General features: G+C 36.5%; 2 long non-coding RNA genes across 3 annotated transcripts in view; one reads left to right on the top strand and one right to left on the bottom strand.

The window, feature by feature from the left end:
* The window catches only part of LOC134762151 (uncharacterized), a 123,015-nt gene that overhangs the window by 18,319 nt on the left and 79,706 nt on the right, over positions 1–24,990 (top strand). For both annotated transcript variants that reach the window (XR_010141856.1, XR_010141855.1), the window contains exons 2-3: positions 13,688–13,763; positions 14,845–14,936. This is a non-coding gene — a long non-coding RNA (uncharacterized LOC134762151). The remainder of the gene's footprint in view (positions 1–13,687; positions 13,764–14,844; positions 14,937–24,990) is intronic.
* LOC134762153 (uncharacterized) overlaps positions 1–24,990 on the bottom strand; it is a 32,701-nt gene that overhangs the window by 5,281 nt on the left and 2,430 nt on the right. The window contains exon 2 of the long non-coding RNA XR_010141859.1: positions 966–1,066. This is a non-coding gene — a long non-coding RNA (uncharacterized LOC134762153). The remainder of the gene's footprint in view (positions 1–965; positions 1,067–24,990) is intronic.

Genomic DNA, 24,990 nt, shown 5'->3' with positions numbered 1-24,990 from the left:
GAATATGAGAATTATAATAGTATCTACTTAAAAGAACTGTGATGATGTTAAACTTCACCTGAGCCCTATGCCATTAGAAAGCTGCAGTGGTTAAGAAATCTTTCCATCCTTTCATCTAATCCCAAAGGGCCCTGCTCTCCATCTTCTGAGACAAGACTCACCTCCATCCTTCCTCATAACTCCAATAGGACTCCTGGATAACTTTCTTTTTTTAACTTAGTCTGATCATTTGTTGATCCTTGTAATGGGATTAATGATTTAGAGAGAACATGTATTTGTTGGGTGCAAAGAAGACACAGAAGTTGGTTTGTTAGTCTGTGCTGTTTATTGATGTATCTATTCTGAGCTCAAATTATTAAGAATGTACACCCACTGAGTAGAGACCAGGTCTTTGATATGGACCTGTGAATTGTGTATTTGTGTGTTTATGCTTGACTCATGGCTGCAATTGTATAATTGAGACTATAAGCTATCTGTATCTGTCCATATGTTTATATGTCTATAATTCAAAAAAGTCTTTCACTTCAACTATGTGAATATACAATAAATTTATTACTTCTGGATAGTACTAATTAATTAGTACTATTACTACTATTTGAAATTCCTTACATTAAAGAAGTTCTATCATGACTGGCTTAGGGATAAAGAAGCCTCTATACAATTGGCCAATCCTAATATTACCAGAAATTAAGAAAACAATCTCAAATAATTTCAAGATAAAAAAAGAGATAGTCTTAGAGAAACTAATTCAAAAATATTTCAAGAATATTCACATAATTTAGGTAAAATGTCAGCAAATAAGACTAGTTTAATAATTTTGGTTTAATACAAATAATTATGTTTTCTCTAAATTGTCATTATTATCAGTATAATGCAAGTATATGGTATTAGTCCATTTTCATACTACTATAAAGAACTGTCCAAGACCGGGTAATTTATAAAGGAAAGAGGCTTAATTGACTCACAGTTCAGCATGTATGGTGAGGCCTCAGGAAACTTACAATCATGGCGGAAGGCAAAGGGGAAGCAAGGCATCTTCTTCATAAGGCAGCAGGAAGGAGAAGTGCTGAGCAAAGAGAGAAGAACTCCTTATAAAAACCATTAGATCTTGTGAGAATTCACTCACTATCAAGAGAACAGCATGAGGGAAACTGCCCCCATGATTCAGTCACCTCCACCTAGTCTCTCTCTCAACACATGGGGATTATGGGGATTATAATTTAAGATGAGATATTGGCCAGGAACACAAAGCCTAACCATATCATATACACTTTTTTTTTTTTTTTTTTTTTTTTTGAGACAGAGTCTCGCTTTGTCACCCAGGCTGGAGTGCAGTGGCGCGATCTCGGCTCACTGCAAGCTCCGCCTCCCGGGTTCATGCCATTCTCCTGCCTCAGCCTCCCGAGTAGCTGGGACTACAGGTGCCCGCCACCACGCCCGGCTACATTTTTTTTGTATTTTTAGTAGAGATGGGGTTTCACCGTGTTAGCCAGGATGGTCCGGATCTCCTGACCTCGTGATCCGCCTGCTTCAGCCTCCCAAAGTGCTGGGATTACAGGCGTGAGCGACCATGCCCAGCCCATGTACATTTTCATTCTACTTCGGTATGTTATTTTTAAGCTTATAGGTTTACTGATCAAATAAGCTAGTATTATTTCTACTTAAGGCACAATATTACAGAAAAATTTCTTTGGGTTTAACAAAATTGAGTAATTATTCTAACAAACTGTATTTCAACAGTAATTATATTTTCTGGTATGTAAGTTTGAAGAGAATTTCCAAGATCTTTAGATAATTTAAAACCTTCGACTGTTACTAAATTGAGATAATTAATGGGCATTCATTAAGTATCCAGATAGAAGATTCATTAGGTATCTAGGTAGAATTTCTAAGATAGAAATACTAAAACATTAGTTATACAGCATAATTTTAAGTTCATATTTTTTTGCCTCTTATATTAATATGGTGCTGAGAGGCTACACATATTTGTGTTAATAAATGTGTTCATTTTTGCCATTTTGAGAAACTATACTGCAAGAAAGTATTTTTGTTAAAGAAAAAAGAGAGTATAGCTTTGTCTTAAAGTAAAATGACTGTTACAGAATGAGGAGGAGGGAAATTTAAGAAAAAAAATTTTAATGTATAAATTTGTAAAAAGGTCAAGAAAAGGGAATTTGTATTGGTCAATGCATAAGATTTTCAAAAAAAGTTTGTGTTTTCATTTTAATATACTGGTCTTTTTTTTGTTTGTTTTTGTTTTTTATTATTACTATACTTATGTTTTAGGGTACATGTGCACAATGTGCAGGTTAGTTACATATGTATACATGTGCCATGTTGGTGCGCTGCACCCATTAACTCACCATTTAGCATCAGGTATATCTCCTAATGCTATCCCTCCCCCTTCCCCCCAACCCACAACAGTCCCCAGAGTGTGATGTTTGCCTTCCTGTGTCCATGTGTTCTCATTGTTCAATTCCCATCTATGAGTGAGAACATGCGGTGTTTGGTTTTTTGTCCTTGCAATAGTTTACTGAGAATGATGATTTCCAATTTCATCCATGTCCCTACAAAGGACATGAACTCATCCTTTTTTATGGCTGCATAGTATTCCATGGTGTATATGTGCCACATTTTCTTAATCCAGTCTATCATTGTTGGACATTTGGGTTGGTTCCAAGTCTTTGCTATTGTGAATAGTGCCACAATAAACATACGTGTGCATATGTCTTTATAGCAGCATGATTTATAGTCCTTTGGGTATATACCCAGTAATGGGATGACTGGGTCAAATGGTATTTCTAGTTCTAGATCCCTGAGGAATCGCCACACTGACTTCCACAATGGTTGAACTAGTTTACCGTCCCACCAACAGTGTAAAAGTGTTCCTATTTCTCCACATCCTCTCCAGCACCTGTTGTTTCCTGACTTTTTAATGATTGCCATTGTAACTGGTGTGAGATGGTATCTCATTGTGGTTTTGATTTGCATTTCTCTGATGGCCAATGATGATGAGCATTTTTTCATGTGTCTTTTGGCTGCATAAATATCTTCTTTTGAGAAGTGTCTGTTGATATCCTTTGCCCACTTTTTGATGGGGTTGTTTGTTTTTTTCTTGTAAATTTGTTTGTGTTCATTGTAGATGCTGGATATTAGCCCTTTGTCAGATGAGTAGGTTGTGAAAATTTTCTCCCATTTTGTAGGCTGCCTGTTCACTCTGATGGTAGTTTCTTTTGCTGTACAGAAGCTCTTTAGTTTAATTAGATCCCATTTGTCAATTTTGGCTTTTGTTGCCATTGCTTTTGGTGTTTTAGACATGAAGTCCTTGCCCATGCCTATGTCCTGAATGGTAATGCCTGGTTTTCTTCTAGGGTTTTTATGGTTTTAGGTCTAACGTTTAAGTCTTTAATCCACCTTGAATTAATTTTTGTATAAGGTGTAAGGAAGGGATCCAGTTTCAGCTTTCTACATATGGCTAGCCAGTTTTCCCAGCACCATTTATTAAATAGGGAATCCTTTCCCCATTGCTTGTTTTTCTCAGGTTTGTCAAAGATCAGATAGTTGTAGATATGCGGCGTTATTTCTGAGGGCTCTGTTCTGTTCCATTGATCTATATCTCTGTTTTGGTACCAGTACCATGCTATTTTGGTTACTGTAGTCTTGTAGTATAGTTTGAAGTCAGGTAGCGTGATGCCTCCAGCTTTGTTCTTTTGGCTTAGGATTGACTTGGCAATGCGGGCCCTTTTGTGGTTCCATATAAACTTTAAGGTACTTTTTTCCAATTCTGTGAAGAAAGTCATTGGTAGCTTGATGGGGATGGCATTGAATCTATGAATTACCTTGGGCAGTATGGCCATTTTCACGATATTGATTCTTCCTACCCATGAGCATGGAATGTTCTTCCATTTGTTTGTATCCTCTTTTATTTCATGGAGCAGTGGTTTGTAGTTCTCCTTGAAGAGGTCCTTCATGTCCCTTGTAATTTGGATTCCTAAGTATTTTATTCTCTTTGAAGCAATTGTGAATGGGAGTTCACTCATGATTTGGCTCTCTGTTTGTCTGTTATTAGTGTATAAGAATGCTTGTGATTTTTGTACATTGATTTTGTATCCTGAGACTTTGCTGAAGTTGCTTATCAGCTTAAGGAGATTTGGGGCTGAGACAATGGGGTTTTCTAGATGTACAATCATGTCGTCTGCAAACAGGGACAATTTGACTTCCTCTTTTTCTAATTGAATACCCTTCATTTCCTTCTCCTGCCTTATTGCCCTGGCCAGAACTTCCAACACTATGTTGAATAGGAGTGGTGAGAGAGGGCATCCCTGTCTAGTGCCAGTTTTCAAAGGGAATGCTTCCAGTTTTTGCCCATTCAGTATGATATTGGCTGTGGGTTTGTCATAAATAGCTCTTATTATTTTGAGATATGTCCCATCAATACCTAATTTATTGAGAGTTTTCAGCATGAAGAGTTGTTGAATTTTGCCAAAGGCCTTTTCTGCATCTATTGAGATAATCACGTGGTTTTTGTCTTTGGTTCTGTTTATATGCTGGATTACATTTATTGATTTGCGTATATTGAACCAGCCTTGCATCCCAGGGATGAAGCCCACTTGATCATGGTGGATAAGCTTTTTGATGTGCTGCTGGATTTGGTTTGCCAGTATTTTATTGAGGATTTTTGCATCAATGTTCATCAAGGATATTGGTCTAAAATTCTCTTTTTTGGTTGTGTCTCTGCCAGGCTTTGGTATCAGGACGATGCTGGCCTCATAAAATGAGTAAGGGAGGATTCCCTCTTTTTCTATTGATTGGAATAGTTTCAGAAGGAATGGTAGCAGTTCCTCCTTGTACCTTTGGTAGAATTCGGCTGTGAATCCATCTGGTCCTGGACTCTTTTTGATTGGTAAGCTATTCATTATTGCCACAATTTCAGATCCTGTTATCGGCCTATTCAGAGATTCAACTTCTTTCTGGTTTAGTCTTGGGAGAGTGTATGTGTCGAGGAATTTATCCATTTCTTCTAGATTTTCTAGTTTATTTGTGTAGAGGTGTTTGTAGTATTCTCTGATGGTAGTTTGTATTTCTGTGGGATCGGTGGTGATATCCCCTTTAACATTTTTTATTGCATCTATTTGATTCTTCTCTCTTTTTTTCTTTATTAGTCTTGCTAGCAGTCTATCAATTTTGTTGATCCTTTCAAAAAACCAGCTCCTGGATTCATTAATTTTTTGAAGGATTTTTTGTGTCTCTATTTCCTTCAGTTCTGCTCTGATTTTAGTTATTTCTTGCCTTCTGCTAGCTTTTGAATGTGTTTGCTCTTGCTTTTCTAGTTCTTTTAATTGTGATGTTAGGGTGTGAATTTTGGATCTTTCCTGCTTTCTCTTGTGGGCATTTAGTGCTATAAATTTCCCTCTACACACTGCTTTGAATGTGTCCCAGAGATTCTGGTACGTTGTGTCTTTGTTTTTGTTGGTTTCAAAGAACATCTTTATTTCTGCCTTCATTTTGTTATGTACCCAGTAGTCACTCAGGAGCAGGTTGTTCAGTTTCCATATAGTTGAGCTGTTTTGACTGAGTTTCTTAATCCTGAGTTCTGGTTTGATTGCACTGTGGTCTGAGAGATAGTTTGTTATAATTTCTGTTCTTTTACATTTTCTGAGGAGAGCTTTACTTCCAACTATGTGGTCAATTTTGGAATAGGTGTGGAGTAGTGCTGAAAAAATGTATATTCTGTTGATTTGGGGTGGAGAGTTCTGTATATGTCTATTAGGTCAGCTTGGTGCAGAGCTGAGTTCAATTCCTGGGTATCCTTGTTAACTTTCTATCTCGTTGATCTGTCTAATGTTGACAGTGGGGTGTTAAAGTCTCCCATTATTATTGTTTGGGAGTCTAAGTCTCTTTGTAGGTCACTCAGGACTTGCTTTATGAATCTGGGTGCTCCTGTATTGGGTGCATATATATTTAGGATAGTTAGCTCTTCTTGTTGAATTGATCCCTTTACCATTATGTAATGGCCTTCTTTGTCTCTTTTGATCTTTGTTGGTTTAAAGTCTGTTTTATCAGAGACTAGGATTGCAACCCCTGCCTTTTTTTGTTTTCCATTTGCTTGGTAGATCTTCCTCCATCCTTGTATTTTGAGCCTATGTGTGTCTCTGCACATGAGATGAGTTTCCTGAATACAGCACACTGATAGGTCTTGACTCTTTATCCTATTTGCCAGTCTGTGTCTTTTAGTTGGAGCATTTAGTCCATTTACGTTTAAAGTTAATATTGTTATGTGTGAATTTGATCCTGTCATTAGGATGTTAGCTGGTTATTTTGCTCGTTTGTTGATGCAGTTTCTTCCTAGTCTCGATGGTCTTTACAATTTGGCATGATTTTGCAGCAGCTGGTACCGGTTGTGCCTTTCCATGTTTAGTGCTTCCTTCAGGAGCTCTTTTAGGGCAGGCCTGGTGGTGACAAAATCTCTCAGCATTTGCTTGTCTGTGAAGTATTTTATTTCTCCTTCACTTATTAAGCTTAGTTTGGCTGGATATGAAATTCTGGGTTGAAAATTCTTTTCTTTAAGAATGTTGAATATTGGCCCCCACTCTCTTCTGGCTTGTAGAGTTTCTGCCGAGAGATTCGCTGTTAGTCTGATGGGCTTCCCTTTGGGGGTAACCCGACCTTTCTCTCTGGCTGCCCTTAACATTTTTTCCTTCATTTCAACTTTGGTGAATCTGACAATTATGTGTCTTGGAGTTGCTCTTCTCGAGGAGTATCTTTGTGGCGTTCTCTGTATTTCCTGAATCTGAATGTTGGCCTGCCTTGCTAGATTGGGGAAGTTCTCCTTGATAATATCCTGCAGAGTGTTTTCCAACTTGGTTCCATTCTCCCCATCACTTTCAGGTACACCAATCAGCCATAGATTTGGTCTTTTCACATAGTCCCACATTTCTTGGAGGCTTTGTTCGTTTCTTTTTATTCTTTTTTCTCTAAACTTCCCTTCTCGCTTCATTTCATTCATTTCATCTTCCATACTGACACCCTTTCTTCCAGTTGGTCGCATCGGCTCCTGAGGCTTCTGCATTCTTCACGTAGTTCTCGAGCCTTGGCTTTCAGCTCCATCAGCTCCTTTAAGCACTTCTCTGTATTGGTTATTCTAGTTATACATACTGGTCTTTTTAACAGGCTCTAAAACATTTTTTTTTCCTGAGTAATCTGCCTGAAAAATGAAAATTGTGTCTTCTCAGAATAAGTTCTTATGTTTAATCTTGATTTTATCGTGTCCTTGACTTTTTAAGATAACCAATACTCTCACTTTTGAAATAACTAAGATATTTAACAATTATATTACCACCTATATTTACTTTTAAAATATTACATTGTCACTTTAAATAGAAGTCAAGTATTGTTTCTCACTGAATTGTGATCCTACATTATTCAAATCTCCTGACAATTTTGATATTTCCCCTTTTCTTTCTTTTTTTCAGTTGCAAGATTTAATAGAGTGAAAACAGAGCTCCCATACAAAGGGAGGGGACCCAAAGCGGGTTGCCATTGCCGGCTCGAATGCCTGGGTTTATATCCTGATCATTGTCCCTCCCGCTGTGCTCTCAGACAATAGATGATTGGCTATTTCTTTACCTCCTGTTTTTGCCTATTCCCTTTTCAGAACTAAATCTTAAATGATAGATTTTGCCCCTCAAACTGCCATTGAGACAAAGAAGATAGAGGGTGATATGATAGTATGTGGAGGACTTTTTTTTTTTTTTTTTTGAGACGGAGTCTGGCTCTGTTGCCTGGGCTGGAGTGCAGTGGCACAATCTCAGCTCACTGCAAGCTCCGCCTCCTGGGTTCACGCCATTGTCCTGCCTCAGCCTCCCGAGTAGCTGGGACTACAGGTGCCCGCCACCACGCCTGGCTAATTTTTTTGTATTTTTAGTAGAGACGGGGTTTCACCATATTAGTCAGGATGGTCTCAGTCTCCTGACCTCGTGATCCACCCACCTCGGCCTCCCAAAGTGCTGGGATTACAGGCATGAGCCACCAAACCTGGCCTGTGGAGGACATATTTTTAAGGACAGAGTTTAGAAGAGTCATTCAGCCTTGCTACCTGCACCCTACACTGTAATACATGGCAGCCTGCTTGGTTTTAACAACAGGTAAAAGAAACATTGCCTTGTGCTCTCAAGCAGTTCTCCACCCTAAATTATCAGATCCCATTAAATTATAGGTTTTACTCATGAAAAAGATGCTCTGTTGTATTAGAAAGATTTCAAATATTTCTCTCCATCTGCATGAACATGCCCCCTCTTTTTTCCCCTTTGTGAACTTTTAAGGTGCTCATCCAGGAATAAGTGAGATGCTAGAGTGATTTTTCTCTCCATAACTCTGCCCGACCCAGTCCCTATCTTTCTTCAGTCTCTATTTAATCTTTATTTTATTAGATCTTGCCTGATCACTCTACACAAAATGGCAATCCTTCCTTCTATGTGACTTTCCTCCCACCACCACATATATACCCAATGCCTATCTCCTAATCCTTTCTTATTTCCCTGGTACTTACTGCCAGCTTACATGTTATGTATTTATTTGTTTTATGTTTATTCTGAAACTTTTCTCACTGGAACATAAACTCTTTGAGAGGAGGGACATTTGTATATTTGAGTCCCTGCTATGTACCCAGCTTGTAGAACAGAAACTGGCAAATTATAGGCACTTAGTAAATACTGGTTGAATCAATCAAAGATTAATTGCCAATTAGAGGATACTACACTTAGGACTATATGAAAATATATGAAACACACCTCTTGCCTTCAGAAAAGAAGTGGAACAATGAAACCATTAAAGTTCAGAATTTAGAGGGCTGAAATCTGGAGAGGTAAGGAAATGGGTCATAGATGTACCCGTGCATGGATGGAAGGACTTTGAGGATATGACAAAATAAGAGGGGAATGGTAGGAAATAATGTAGCAGATTTAAGAAATGATGTAATCATAGTGCAATAGAAAGTCTGGCTATTTTTTTCATTTATTTATTGAAAATTCACTGCAAAATCACCACTGTGCTAAGCTTAGAAATGATGAAGTCTACCCTTGATTTCACAGACTAGTGGAAGAAACAGACAAGAAAATAGAGGTTAATGTTTTAGCGATAAGTGCTATGATAGATTATAACAATGCATAAATATTGCTATTATAACACCTTACAACTGAATTCCTTCTGGGGAAGAACTTGACCTAGGGGAGGTGTGTTGATATGCTGCTTAGGATAATGCATGATGTGTTTGAGTTGCATTCATATTTTTTTATGTATCAACAGTTAATTCCTCTTTACTGCTGAGCAGTATTCCATTGTGTGGATGTACCATATTTTCCTTATCCACTAACCACTAGATTTGGGTTGCTTCTGCTTTTTAACAATTATTAAGAAAGCCACCATCAGTATCTGAGTGTGAGTTGTTGTGGGAACATAAATTTGGATTTCTCTTGAGTAAATATTAATATGTTAACATAAGTGTATGTTTAACTACGTGAAATGCTGCCAAACTGTTTCCCATCTTCAGAGAATAAATTTCTGGTTTTTGGTTTTATTTCTCAGCCACCCTTATATGGTTTGGCAGTGTCTCCATCCAAATCTCATCTTGATTTGTAGCTCCCATAATTGCCACGTGTTGTGGGAAGAGCCCAGTGGGAGATAATTGAATCATGGAGGCTGTTCCCCCATACTGTTCTCCTGGTAATGAATAAGTCTCATGAGATCTGACGGTTTTATAAGGGGTTTTCCCTTTTGCTTGACTCTCATTCTCTGTTGCCTGCCACGAGGTAAGACGTGCCTTTCACCTTCTTCCACAATTGTGAGGCCTCCCCAGTCACGTGGAACTATGAGTCCATTTAACCTCTTTTTCTTTATAAATTTCACAGTCTCAAGTATGTCTTTATCAGCAGCATGAAAACGAACTAATACACACCCAGTTTGTGGCAATTTGTGATGGCAGTCTTAGTAAACTAATCCACCTAATAATGATATTAAGCACTTTTACATATGCTTGCAATCTGAGTATCTTGTTTGGTGAAATGTCTCTATAGTTCTGCTTTTTTGTGTTTTCAAATAACTTGGATTGCTTGTTATCTTATTATTGGGTTTTAAAATTCCGTATAGTTTCAGACACAAATTCTTTATCAGCTATATAATTTTAAAACCTTGTCTTCCAGTCTGTGACTTGTCTTTTTACTTTCTCAATGGTATTTTTCACCAATTATGTTTAAATTTGGATACAATTTAATTATCTTATTTTTTTCTTTTTTGAACAGCGATTTTGGTGACTTATCTAAGAACATGTTGGGCAATCTAAAAATCATAGAGATTTTCTCTTTTGTTTTCTTACAGAAGTTTTGTGGTTTTAGGTTTTACAATGAAAGGTGTTATATGTGTTGAGTTAGTATTTTGAAAGGTCTGAAGTATGAGTTGAGGTTAATTTTTTTTTCTTGCTTAGAGTCATCCAGTTTTTCTAGTATCATTTGTTGAAAAGATTATCTTTTTTCTTTGAATTATTTTAGCACCTTTGTCAAAAATCAATTGTGTATACATATATGGATATATTCCATTTTTCTACATATCAATCCTTCCACAAAAACACAATTATGATTACTGTATCTTTATATATAATAAGTTTGAAGTCACTTAAAGCGAGTCTTATAGCATTATTCCTCATTTTCAGAATGGTTTGACTATTCTATTTCCTTTGACATCTAAATATACCTTATAATTAGCTTGTTGATTTCTATTTAAAAATCCTGCTAGAATTTTGTTCAAAATTGCATTAAATCTATAAATCAACAAAGGGAGAACTGACATCTTAATAATGAACATAGTATATCTTTCTAATTATTTCAGTCTTAGCCCTTTCGTTAGTGCTTTGTCATTTTCAGTGTAGCTTACTAACTGCGATTTTAAGCAAAATGATGTATAACAAAACTCATTTTTTTCTCATCAACATCATAATGAAACATTGAAGAAAACAATGTTATTTGAGAACCTGCTGTACATTGTTTTATTTAAAGTCACTTTCACCAATGACCTATTGACAATGTTGAGTGAGGACTTACTATAAACAAGTTTTGCACTCAATTTTAAAGCTTTATACCTATTTCATGTTGTTTATACATTTTTAATGTTGTTTGCTGCTATGATAAAAAAACACTACTTTTAAATATTGCTATTTATTTAATGCTACTATATAGAAAGACAATTGATTTTGGTATAATTTTGTTCCACAATCACAAAAGCTTACTTACTAGTTCTAAGACAATATTTATAGGGTCTTTGGGATTTTCTACACAGATAATCATATGATCTACAAAAGAAGTATTTTTATTCCTTCATTTTTCACCTGTATGCCTTTGATTTATTTTCCTTGTTTTATTGCAATCACTAGTATTCCAGTATAATGTTGAATAGGAGCGACAGGAGCTGCCACCCTTGCCCTATTCCTCATCTTTGTAGAATGAATTCAGTTCTCACTATGTATATAGTTTTGTAGATAACCTTTATCACAGTAAAGATGTTATTTTCTTTTGTTAATTTTCTGAGAATTATCATTTCTTATATATTTTTAATATAATTTTTCTTCACTTAGTATTTACTCATCTATTGTCTTTTTGCTTATATTTTATTGTGTTACTTTTTTTTCTTAGTGGTTGCACCAGAGACTACAATGTATACAGCTCCCCCTTTTACTCTATGTATGTAGAGGTAACATTTTACTACACCAATAAAATTTAGAAATCTTACTACAAGTATTTAGGTTCCTCCTTTATCTTGTAGTTGCCATACATACATATACAAACTTGACTTCACTGGACACTGCAATAATTTTTGCTTTCAATAGTCATATGTATTTTATAGAATTCAGGGGAGAAATTTATCTTTTATATTAACCCAGATAGTCACTATTTTTCATGCTCTTTCTTCATTTCCAAACTTTGAAGTTTCTGTTTAGTGTAATTTCCCATCAGCCTGGAAAACTTCCTTCAGCATTTCTTTTAGAGCAGATTTGCTGGTGACAAATTCTCTGTTTCCTTTCATCTGTGAATGTTTCTATTTCATCTTCTTTCATGAAGGATATTTTCAATGTATATAGAAGTTTTTGTTGATAGCTTTTTTCTCTTAGCATTTTAAATTTGTTGTTTCACTGTCTTATGGCCTACATGGTTTCTGACAAGAAATAGAAAGTAATTTACATTTTGTCCCCCCTATGTAATATGTTAGTTTTCTCCATTTGCTTTCAAGATGTTTTCTTTATCTTTGGTTTTCATCAGTTACATTGTTATGTATCTGGATGGTCTTTTAGTTTTTAATTTATTTGGGGATGGGGAGTTCGTAGTTGTTGAATCTGTAAGTGTATAATTTTTCAGATTTAAACATTTATTTTAGTCTATCTTTAAGTCCACTGACTTTTTCCTCTGTCATCTTTATTCTGCTATTGAGCTCTTTTAGTGAAAAATTTACTTCAGATATTTCATTTTATCATTCTAATTTTTTTTTTTTTTTTTTTTTTTTTTTGAGACGGAGTCTCACTCTGTTGCCAGGCTGGAGTGCAGTGACACGATCTTGGCTCACTGCAACCTCTACCTGCCAGGTTCAAGGGATTCTCCTGCCTCAGCCTCTTAAGTAGCTGGGATTAAAGGTACATGCCACCACATCCAGCTAATTTTTTGTATTTTTAGTAGAGACAGGGTTTCACCATGTTGGTCTGGCTGGTCGTTAACTCCTGACCTCAGGTGATCCACCTGCCTGGACCTCCCATACTGCTGGGATTACAGGCATGAGCCACTGCTCCTGGCCCTACCTGGTTATTTTTTATAGTTTCTATTTCTTTGCTGAAAACTGTTATCTTTCCATTTATTTCAATTGTGTTTATCTTTATATTACAGAGTATAGCTATAGTAGCTGGTTAAAGTTTTGGTCTAATAATTTCTATTTCTCTGCTGAAAATGGTTATCTTTCCATTTATTTCAACTGTGTTTATCTTTATATTATAGAGTATAGCTATAGTAGCTGCCTTAAGTTTTGTCTAATAATTTCAACATCTGGGTCATCTCACAGGTGTCATCTGTTAGTCTTTTCTCTAGATAACCTATAACATTTTTTTTGGGTTCTTTGTATATTGAATCACTGTTAATTGAAAATATGTTATGCTGCATGGATACTAGGTCCTGTTAAAATCCTCTGGAGAATGTGGATTTCTGTTGTTGTTTCGGCCGGCAATCAACACAGTTTGGTTCAAATTTTAACTTCTATCTTCGTTCTCTACATGATATTTCTAATGTCAGATTAGTTTTCAAAATCGTTTCTATGCTAGTCTGTGTCTGTCTTACACAAAAAGCTTAGTGTTAAGGCCAGGACTTTTGCAGGTCCATACACAGCCTTACGGGTTCCCATTATACAGATGTCTTCTCTCTGATATTTATCCTCATCCTTCAGGTTTTAGGGATTTTTTGGGGGGAGGGGGTGTCTGTAGCCAAAAATAAGGGATTCTTTCTGTTTTAATGCTCTTTCCACTACTGCCAAAATTCAACTGTGGCCTCTCAAGGGAAAATGAATAAATAAATAAAGCAATGGGGCCTCATGGGGCTTGCACTATCTTAGCCAGAAAGTTTATATTTCATTTTTTTTTAATATATTTGTTTTTATTTCTGTTTAGGGAATAACTAAGTCCACTTTGGAAAAAAAAATACTAAGTGCTCATGAAGGGACCTTGTGAATGATAATGTACAAAGGTAAGTTGGCACTGCTGACAGGCCCACCTAAGATCCCTGGATTTCTATTTAGTAGGTTACAGAAAGCTATAGAATTATTTTCATTGAAATGCCTCAGTGTGGTGGCAGCCCTCAAAATGGTCTTGCTGCTGCCTTTTTTTTTTCTTTTTTTAAAAACCATTCTGAAATAGAAGTGAAATAATTTCAAGCTTGCTTCCATATTCTTGTCCTGGCACCAATCTTATTTCCCCAGAAGGCGTTTCTATTACTGAAAGTGGCATTCAGGCACTGACGACCACACATTTCCTTATTATGCATTGCATAACACAAGAAAAAAGACCAATAAAATTACTGGTCCTACTTATTGTGAGCCAACAGCATTTGGGGCAGGGCTGACTTTATGCTACATGGATATATCGCTCAGGTAATATGGCCAGAGATTAATTGATGAAGCATTACGTACTGATATCTATGTGTAACAATAAATGTAGTAAGTATTTGGATAAAATGCAAAGCCTTTACACTTTATTACTTAACTGACTTTTTAGAACAATCTATTGTTAATATAGGTGCTTCTGATCAATAACTGTAATATCAGACATTTAATTGGCACCTATTCTAGATGCCTGCCTTAGGCTGTGGTTGCCAGAAATAGACTATGAGACAAAATTTTTATGAAGAAGGTTCACTGAGGAGTGCTCTTAATCAGCACCCATGAGGAGTGATAGTAATAGGATTGGCCAGAGGGAGAAGCTGAACAGCAGTGTGATTGCTACCAAAGCCCCAGCAATCCCTCAGGGAATTCTGGAGCTAAGATGGCTTTTCAGAGATGTCCCAGATTGAGGCAAGGAGTGGGTTTTGTACTCTCTTCCAAACTAGTGAGTGGAAGGAGATTGTCCAAAGGGACTAAGTGTAACCTGGAACTAGGGAGTTTTCTTTGGCAGAGGAATTCCCCAAGAGGAATTCAGCTGTGCACTTTTGAAGCCAACATTTCAGACATCTAGGGAAATAGGCATCTGTATATTAGTCAGTTTTCTGTTTCTTATAGCAGGATACCTGAAATTGGGTAATTTATTTAAAAAAAGTAATTTGTTTCTTATAGTTACGGATGCTGAGAAGCCAAAGGTCAAAAGGCTGCATCTGTTAAGAGCCTTCTTGCTGATGGAAACTTTGAAGAGTCCCAAGATGGCACAGGTAATCACATAGAGAGGAGGCTGAGTATGCTAGCTCAGGTCTCTCCTCCTATTTTAATAAAGCCACCAACTCCACTCCAATGATAACCCATTAATCCATTAATTCATTAATGTATTAATCAATGAATGGAACAATCTATCCATGTAAATAGAGCCTTCATGATCTAATCACATCTTAGTGGCCCCATGCTTGGTCAGTACTGCCACATTAGGGTTTAAATTTCAACATAAGCCTGGTACAGGGGCTCATGCCTGTAATCCCAGCACTTAGGGAGGCCAAGGTGGGTGGATCGCTTGAGTCCAGGAGTTTGAGACCAACTTGGGCAACATGGAAGAACCCCGTCTCTACAAGAAAATACAAAAATTAGCTGGGCGTAGTTGTGTGTGCCTGTGGCCCCAGCTACTCGAGAGGCTGAGGTGGAAGGATCACTTGAGCCCAGGAGGTGGAGGTTGCAATGAGCCAAGATCGCACCACTGCACTCCAGCCTGAGTGAGACCTGTCTCAAAAGCAAACAAATAAAAACAACAACAACAAAATTCAGCACGAGTTTTAAAGGGGACAAACATTCAAACCACAGCAATACCCTATCCTGAATAAGGATCTGAAGGGTATACCACAGCATTTATGATAGTGCTTTAAGTCAATGTGTCTTCTCACCTGTAAAAAGGAGATAATTATCCAAGTCAGCCTCATAAAGGGTAATTTTTTTTTTATTTTGGGATATGTATATATTTAGATATATATATTATATATGTTATATATATACACATTATATATATTCTAAACATATTATCTCACATAAAAATGAACTCTCAATAAGTGTGAGATATTTTTCTTATTTTTTTCATATAGTAAGCCTATGTATGGATATTTATAACTGAGAAGTTTCATTTTAATATCTTCTGGCAAACTGAGGTAAGGCAAAGTTAATGCCTTGCCTATTAATATGCAGGCAAGAAGACTGTCCGTATTCCTCCCTATGTCCTTGCTGTTATTCTTTTGTACCGCAGTTCTTCATATCAAATGCTGTGGGATTTCAACTCAAATCAAATCACCCAGACCTTCAAATGTTGTTTCTTTCTTTATATTTGTTTGTGTGCTTAATTATTATTTGTTTGTTTCCCCTACAAGTTGGCTTTTTGCCTCCATCAAGATCGGTTTGTATATTTCCTATTTTCTAGGAGGGTGAAAAGAAAAGAGACTGCATGTTCCGACATGTCCTGTTAAATTAAAAAGAGAGTGAGCTTAAAATAGAAGTAATTTTAACACATGCAGATATCCACATGCTGAAGAGACAATTCTATTGTATTTTTCAAACATTAAAAACAGAGAGAGAGGAAAAGAGAGAGAGAGAGAGAGAGACAGAGAAAGAGAGAGAGGGAAAGGAAAATAAAATTAGTCCATATTGGAATGAGCACAACTGGGGCCTTGGCAAAGCTAACACAGACATCCCTGCCAGTGTACGACAGAGCACAAAGGGTCTGTTTTTGCTGATCATCACGAATCACTGCGACCTCTAAATATGTTCTTTGAAACAAGAATGAGTAATACTGCAATCTTTCTTTCACAAGTGAGTCAATACAATCTGACACATACCATTAAGTTGAAATTTTGGAGGTATTTTTATTTATATTATATGAAAGTTGGCATGTATATTCTTTTGTTTCATCATTTTTGGGTTAGATGATGATTTGGCCTGTTTTTGTGTGTTTGTGTATGTGGGTTTCTGTATATATGTGTGTGTATATATTTCTGTGTGATTCTAGGGGAAAGTAGAACAGAAAAATTTACAGCTGCTTGTACCATTTCATCTGACAGAGGAGATTGGGGTTTCTTCTATCTATTTCCCAACTCATTTCCAACAGGACTCTACTACCACAATCGTCACAGCAACAATATTTTCTGTATAGCAGAAAGATTTCCCAGTTCACCTATTTCAAGAAAGTGATTTCTAGGCTAACAAAAAATGAGTATAATCTCTTGGCTAGCTGCAATAGAATCATGGAGAAGTAAAATTTAACAATAAGCATAATCTAGAAAAGACACTTTTACCTAGACTCGGCTTCACTGATACACAAAATCTGTTCTACCTTGCTTTATCACTCCTTTCACCTAAGGAACAGTGAATATGTGGACATCTATTGTTTCTGCATGTTCCAAATAGATCCTCTTTCTTCTGAAACAACACTCTACTATCCCTTTCATGAGCCACCCCTCCCTCATCTCAGTCCTTCAGCTGCTAACTTTAACCATAGTTCTAGTGGGGACACAGAATCAGGCTTAGCAAAAAAAGTATATTCTTTTACTTCAAAGCCTAAGTCATCCAATGATAACCTCAGGCATTTTGCTAGAATTTTGGGGAACATGAAGCCCTCTTTCTACCTGGTGAGCAGCATTTATGGGATAGTTGCCAGTTGCTGGTAGTAATCTTACTGTCTTAGTAACAAAAGAGCCTGCCTGAGATTGGAATTGGGATAGAGGAAAGCAGAGATGAAGATAGACCAAATCTTATGACATTGCTTGGGTACCTGGACTCATTCAACCACACCTAAAGAAAATTCTGTCCTCATACATTTTGGTTTTGTGAGCTAATCGACTTCATTTAAGGCAAAGTGAAGGTTTTTTGTTTTGTTTTGTTTTGATGCAAAATAGAAAAGTTCCTGATAAAATCAGGTTATATTTGTATATTTGATCCATATAATCATTACTTATCCAAAAATACTTAGAGTTTGAGGGAATTTTACTTTCATAGTACTTCTGGGCATTCTCTGTTCTCTCACTAACTCCCCCATAGGCGAAGATGAGCAGCTTAATCTGACTGGTGATTTTGAAAGGAGAAGAGGGCTGTGTATTCTCTCTCTCTTTTTTTTCTTTAATGACTGTTTCATAATTTATTTAATTAACTTTGAATTGTGAGACATTTATGGTAACCAATTTTCTTACAACTAGAGATAATATTAGGATGACAAACTTGTGCATTAATCTTTTTGCATCAAACCCAATTTCCCTAGTATATCTAGGAGAATTCTTCTAGGTATTCTAGAAGAATTGGTGGGTCAAAGGGTGAAAATACTTTTAAGCCTACTTTCCAGCTTTCTTAAGGTATAGCTGGAAAATACAAATAGAATTTATTAAAGTCATACAACAATGGGATGTTTTGATATAAGTATATGTGGTAAAATGATTACACAATCAAGCCAACTAACACATCCATCATCTCACTTAGTTGCTATTGTTTTGTGTGTGTGAGAACACTTGAGATCTACTGTTTTAGCAAATGGAAAATGCACAATATATTATTACTAACTATAGTTGCCATTCTGAACATTAGGTCTCCAGAACTTATTTATCTTGTAACTGCAACTTTGAATCCTTTGACTAACATCTTCCCTAGTTCCCCACTCACAACCCCTGGTAAACACTATTCCACTAACTATTACTATGAGTTCAACTATTTTATATAAATGAGATCATGCTATATTTTTCTTTCTGTGTCTAGTTTATTTTACTTAACATGATGCCCTTCAGTTTCTTCCACATTGTCACAACTGGCAGGATTTCCTTCTTTTTTAAAGATTTAATAATATTCATATATATCATATATATGATTATATATCATATATATGATATATATGATATATATTATATATATGATACATAGATATAATATATCTATAGATATATATCTATATATATAGATATAATATATATATATCTAACACACACACACCCCCCCCCCATTTCCTTTATTCACTCACCTGTTGACAGACACTTGGGTTGTTTCCATATCTTGGCTACTGTGAATAGCTCTCCTTCTCTCAGAGAGTCAATAATCTTTCTCTGGGCCGTACAGAAAGCTTATCACGAAAGTCCTTCTTCCCCCATGGTGAAGCTGCAATTTTTCAGTGTTGTTTTTGACTGAAAGACAGCATAAGGCTGTCTATTCTGAGATTTAGGGACACCCACTTGCCTAACCATATAAACTTCATACTCTAATATACACATTATCAGGGTGAAGGTCACATTTTGCATTATACCTGTCTGGCTTTATGTATAATTCTAAGTGAACTCAAAACCCAAGCAGGCATGGGAAGTGTTATCCATTGCTCCCCCCAAAAAATTCCTACTAAATTCCAACAAGATGATATGTATAGAAAACACTTAGATGAGCAAAGCCATTGCATTATTCAGGAATACCAAAGAACCTACTCCATTTGGAATGCAAGATACAAGTAGGCATGTGGAGGAGTTGAGGGTACATAGTCAGAGATCAAATTATAAAGGGCCTTCTATGAAATGTCCAGAAGGATGGAACTCCATTGTATGTGTAATGTTGAGCCACTGAAGAATTTTAAATGAGCGTTAGACATTTTCCAAAGAATAGTCTGGCATGAGTTTGAAAAATGAAATGAAGGGTGAAGAAGAGAGGACAGAGAATACAGTATAGTGAGCTGGTGTCCTTACCTACATAACTGTCATGAAGACAACAAGTTCATCACCACAGACACAGCACTTAGCTCATGCCCAAAACCCGATTAGCCTCAATGTGAGTATGTGTGTATGTGTTATCAGGAAATAATGAATCATCAGATTAAAAAAAATGAGAGGAAAAAATAGTGTAGTAAGGGAAAGCATGGCATTAGATCTGGACCTAAACCTCCTAAGCCTGAGTTCTGGATTTCATATTTGCCAGTTCATAAGGTATAGTCTAAGTAATAGGCATTGGCTAGATTTCATAAGGACAAACTATTCAGCTAATATTTATTGAGATCATTCAATATGCCAGATTCATTTCTGGGTGTTAGATCTAGTTTTAGGATCTAGGCCACTGACTTAAATCATTTAATGAACAAAGAAAAGAGGGAACATAGTCATGATGATGCTGGAATGATCAGAAAGGGGCTATGGAAAATGGCATCGTAAAAGTTTAGGGATAAAAAGTTTCAAGAAGGAGAGGTGGTTAAGAGTATCAAATATTACAAAAAGATGAATAATTTAATAAGTAAAAATTGATCTTTAGATAGGTCAAGAAGTCAATGAGGCTCTAAGTTAGAACAGCAGAATAATTTTTTGAAAGGTCAGGGCACAAACAAATAGAAAAACATCTCATGCTCATGGATTCGAAGAATCAATATCATTAAAATGACCTTTTTTTTTTTTTTTTTTTTTTTTTTGAGATGAGGTCTCGCTCTATCGCCCAGGCTGGGGTACAGTGGCGCAATCTTGGCTCACTGCAAACTCTGCCTCCTGGGTTCATGCCATTCTAAAATGACCATATTGCCCAAAGAAATCTACAGATTCAATGCAATTTCTGTCAAATTACCAATGTCATTTTTCAAAGAATTAAAAAAAAAATCCTAAAGCTCATTTTGGGGACCCAAACCAAAACCAGAAATGTCCATTCAGCCAAAGCACTCCTAAGTAAAAAAAAACAAATCCTGAAACATCATGTTTCCTGACTTCAAATTATATTGTAAGGCTGTGGAAATTAAAACAGCATGGTAGTAGTACAAGAGTAGACACATAGATCAATGGGGAACAGTATAGAGAACCCAGAAATAAAGCCACATACCCACAACCAACTGATCTTTGATAAAGTTGACAAAAATAAACAATGGGGGAAAGGTCACCCTATTCAATAAATGGTGCTAGGAAAACTGGCTAATCATATGCAGAAGAATAAAGCTGGACCCCTATTTCTCACCATATAAAAAAATTAACTTAAGATGAATTAAAGATCTATACTTAAAACATGACACTATAAAAACCCTAGAAGAAAAGCTAGGAAAAACTCCTGTGACATAGCTTAGGTAAAGAATTTATGGCAAAGACCCCAGAAGCAAATGCAACAATAACAAAAATAGAAAAATGGAATTTAATTAAACTAAAAATCCTACGCACAGCAAAAGAAATAATCAACAGAATAATCAGGCAACCCATAGAATGGAAAAAAGTATTTGCAAATTATGCCACCAACAAAGAATAATATCCATAATCTACAAGGAACTCAACAAGAAAATAAAAATGAACAAGCCCATGACAAACTGGGGAAAAGGCATGAACAAATATTTCTCAAAAGAAGGAAAAAAAAGCAGCCAACAAACATGAACAAATGCTCAGCATCACTAATCATCAGATAACTGCAAATTAACACCACATGGGGATGTCATCTTTCACCAGTCAGAATGGGTATTATTAAAAAGTCAAAAAAAAAGATGTCAGTGTGTATCCATAAAGAACACTTACACACTGTTGATGGGAATGTAGATAAGTACAACCTCTATGTAAAACAGTATGGAGATTTCTCAAAGAGCTAAAAATAAAACTACCATTCGACCCACCAATCCCACTGCTCGGTATCTACAGCAAAGAAAAATAAATCATTATATTAAAAAAGACATATGTGCTCAAATTTTTATTGCAGCACTATTCATCAAAGTTATGGAACCAATCTAAAAGTCCACCAATGGTTCATTGGTATATATACACCATGGAATACTATTTAGCCATAAAAGGAATGAAAACATGTCAGTTGCAATAATATGAATGAGGCTGAAGGCCATTATCCTAAATGAACTAATTCAGAAGCAGAAAATCAAAGATGGCATGTTCTCACTTATAAATGGGAGCTAAATAATGGGCACATACGTACATAAAGATGGAGATAATAGGCTCTGGCGACTCCAAAAGGGGAGAGGTTTGGAAAGGGCCAAGGTTTGAAAAATTACCTATTGGATACACAGTTCAATATTTGAGTGATGGATATGTTAGAAGCCCAGTCTCCACCATTATGCAATATACTCATGTCAGAAACATGCACATGTACCCCCCAAATCTAAAATAAAAATGAAAGTGAAATCTGGGGCCGAGTGTGGTGGCTCACGCCTGTAATGCCAGCACTTTGGGTGGCCGAGGTGGGCGGATCATGAGGTCAGGAGATTGAGACCATCCTGGCTAACACGGTGAAACTCTGTCTGTACTAAAAATACACAAAAAAATTAGCCAGGTGTGGTGGCGGACACCTGTAGTCCCAGCTACTCAGGAGGCTGAGGCAGGAGAATGGTGTAAACCTGGGAGGCGGAGCTTGCAGTAAGCCAAGATCTCTCCACTGCACTCCAGCCTGGGCGACAGAGCGAGACTCCATCTCACAAAAAAAAAAAAAAAAAAAAAGTGAAATCTGTCAGCAGAACATGGATGACGGTACAATGAAAGCTTATTAGGAGAAAAGACTAAAAAGAAAGCGTATTTCTTATGAGCCTTAAAAAGGCAAAAAGAAGAAAAGGATCCAAGCCAAGCACAGGTGTAGCCAGGTCAGGTAAAACTGCGTAACCATTTAAGCGTTAGAAAGTTGTCCACAAACATGTACAAGTAACATACACATGGGCTGCATTAAAAAAAAAAAAAAAAGAATGGGACAGAATTATCTCTGGTGCGGTGGCTCATGCTTATAATTCCAGCACTTTGGGAGGCCAAGGCAGGTGGATTACTTGAGGTCAGGAGTTTGAGGTCAGCCTGGCCAACATGGTCAAACACGTGTCTACTAAAAATACAAAAATTAGCCGGGTGTGGTGGTGTGCACCCGTAGTCCCACCTGCTCAGGAGGCTGAGGTGGGTGGATCACTTGAGCCCGGGAGGTGGAGGTTGCGGTGAGCTGAGATTGCGCCACTGCACTCCAGCCTGAGCGACTGAGTGAGACCCTGTCTCATAAAATAAAAAATTTAAAAAGTGGTTGAGAAATTCTGAGACCAGATGGAGTGATAATCTCTGTGCCTAATTTTCGTCATCTGTAAAAGAGGATACTAATAACCCCTACCTCACAGGTGATTGTGAAGACTGAGATGATGAATATGAAGCACTCACAACAGTGCCTGGATAAATATTCTATAAGTGTTAGCTGTTATTATCTTTGAGATAATTTTAAATAATGCCCATACACTCTCCTGAGCATTCACAAGCCTGAATAATTTTCATCTTCAGAGTAATCTGCCATATTATTTACATTTTATTTGCCCATTTTGTATGCTACAAAAGAAAGCAAGCATAAATCTTATGTAAACGAAGGTGCTATGACATACCACTCATTTAGTTTTTGAGAATATAATTACATCTAAAAATGACAGTGATTATGTATTTTTTTAATTCTCCACATTTAAGGCAATTTCAAATTCTAAAGCAAAAGGGCAGAATTATATAATAAGCCAAAATGTACATAATTAATATAGTGGCTTTTATGCTGTACCCCACACACTATAGATGCTAACTGTAAAACCTATAATTTTCCCATTTTACATTTCATTTATTCAAGGAAAGACAGATTGTAGGGACAGAATGCAAAGTGAGTTCTGATATCCATCTAATTAACGTGTGTTGTTATTTGAAGAAATAAAAAATACATAAACTAAATTATCTTAAATGATTTTTGTTGGCTGTGTATTCTAGCTAGCAAACCTCATCTCTGCAACTAAGTAGCTCAGTGACTTTGAACAAATTACATGGCCTTTCTGGGTTTAAAAAGAAATTTGAGACATTATTGGGCCATCGACCCATCATATATTCTTCAAGTTGCTGTATAAAAGTGTGCCTGGGTATGGTCTCAAACATATCTCATTGTATAGCATATGAAATGAAAACAAAACAACAAAAAAAAAGAAAACCTCTAAAACCAGGTGCTTATAGCAGTCCACAGACAACTCCAGCCACGTTCCATCTGAAGATCAGAGACAAATCATACCAGGTGGCATCTGCTTCCGTTAAACTATACATGTAGCTTGGTAAGTGCTTATTATTTGCAGATTTTACTAATATTAATCCCACATTTGCAATATGAAAAGCCTCTGACACCTCCTGTGTCTTTTGAAAGCTGGTTTCTTCTTAATGTTATGTTTACTGACAGCATAGTTTACACATAATGAGTCTCAAGAGATTTTTTTCTTAACCTTTAACTGAGTCTCCCATCTTTGGCAGTACTTGTAGACACCTATGGATGCAGCACCATGTAAATATATACAACTACTCAGTAACCCTGGTGAAACCATAGAAATGCAGTGCCTGTCCTTAGGAGGATCTCTATAAATTCATGCTAAAAAATGAGTAAATCTTAATGTGGCATGATATACGGACTAGGAAGCTCACAGGATTTGAAGCTATTCTAACCTCAGATTAAATAACAGTTCTAAATAACTCTAAGTAGGTTGTTTTGAGAAAATTCCTTCCACTCTCTGAGCCTGTTTCCTCACCTATAACATGGGGATGTTAACATACACTTTTGAATTTGTTTTGTGGTTAAGGGATAATATGTTTCTATGGATGCATATATAAATGTACATGTTTTACTCATACCCTGTGCTAGCCAAGATTCTTGATTCTAACTTTCAAAAAACAATTCTAGGTAGTTTAAATAAAGAGAAGATAGAGTTAGAATTTGGAGGTTTGAAGCTAGGTTTTATGTAAAGACAGATACTAGGAATAAGTGTCAAGACTACCTGTGATCTCTTCCTCTTTCTCTGCACCTGCTTCATAATCCACTTTCTTTTTCTAGAGATTCAGAGTTCTGGAGTTTGCAAATGACTCTTCCAGTCATTTCCAAAGAATTACTAGCAGTCTCTGAGTCTTATGTTCATTTCCAAATTTATGGGAGAGGAGATCCTCAAAGTCCCAGGTTTAGTAAGAATCCATCCTGGCCTAACTTGCAGTGACCAGAGAACAGGCTCACTATTACAAAAGTAAATATTGGGGGAATTATAAATCAGGCAGGAATGAACTTTCCAGATGGGAAATCACCGTGAACTGGGAAGACACCATGTAAACTGTTAATCAATCTCTAAGTTTTTCTCCACAGAGCATTCAAGACAGACATAAGATATGTAAAGATATGACATAATGCCTAGCAAATGGCAAACGTTAGATAAGAGGCCACAACTATTATACAAGTAAAATCTAAAGATAACTTTAATCTATGTCATAATTGAACCAGCTTTCATTGAGGCCTATATTACAATTTAGACATTGCGCTTTTCCTGGAAATAGTGAAGTTACTCTGGTCTCAGCCACTAGG

The sequence above is a fragment of the Pongo abelii genome, chromosome 9 (assembly GCF_028885655.2).
Source record: "Pongo abelii isolate AG06213 chromosome 9, NHGRI_mPonAbe1-v2.0_pri, whole genome shotgun sequence".
Taxonomy (NCBI): Eukaryota; Metazoa; Chordata; class Mammalia; order Primates; family Hominidae; genus Pongo; species Pongo abelii.
This window is presented reverse-complemented; position numbering and strand designations above follow the sequence as displayed.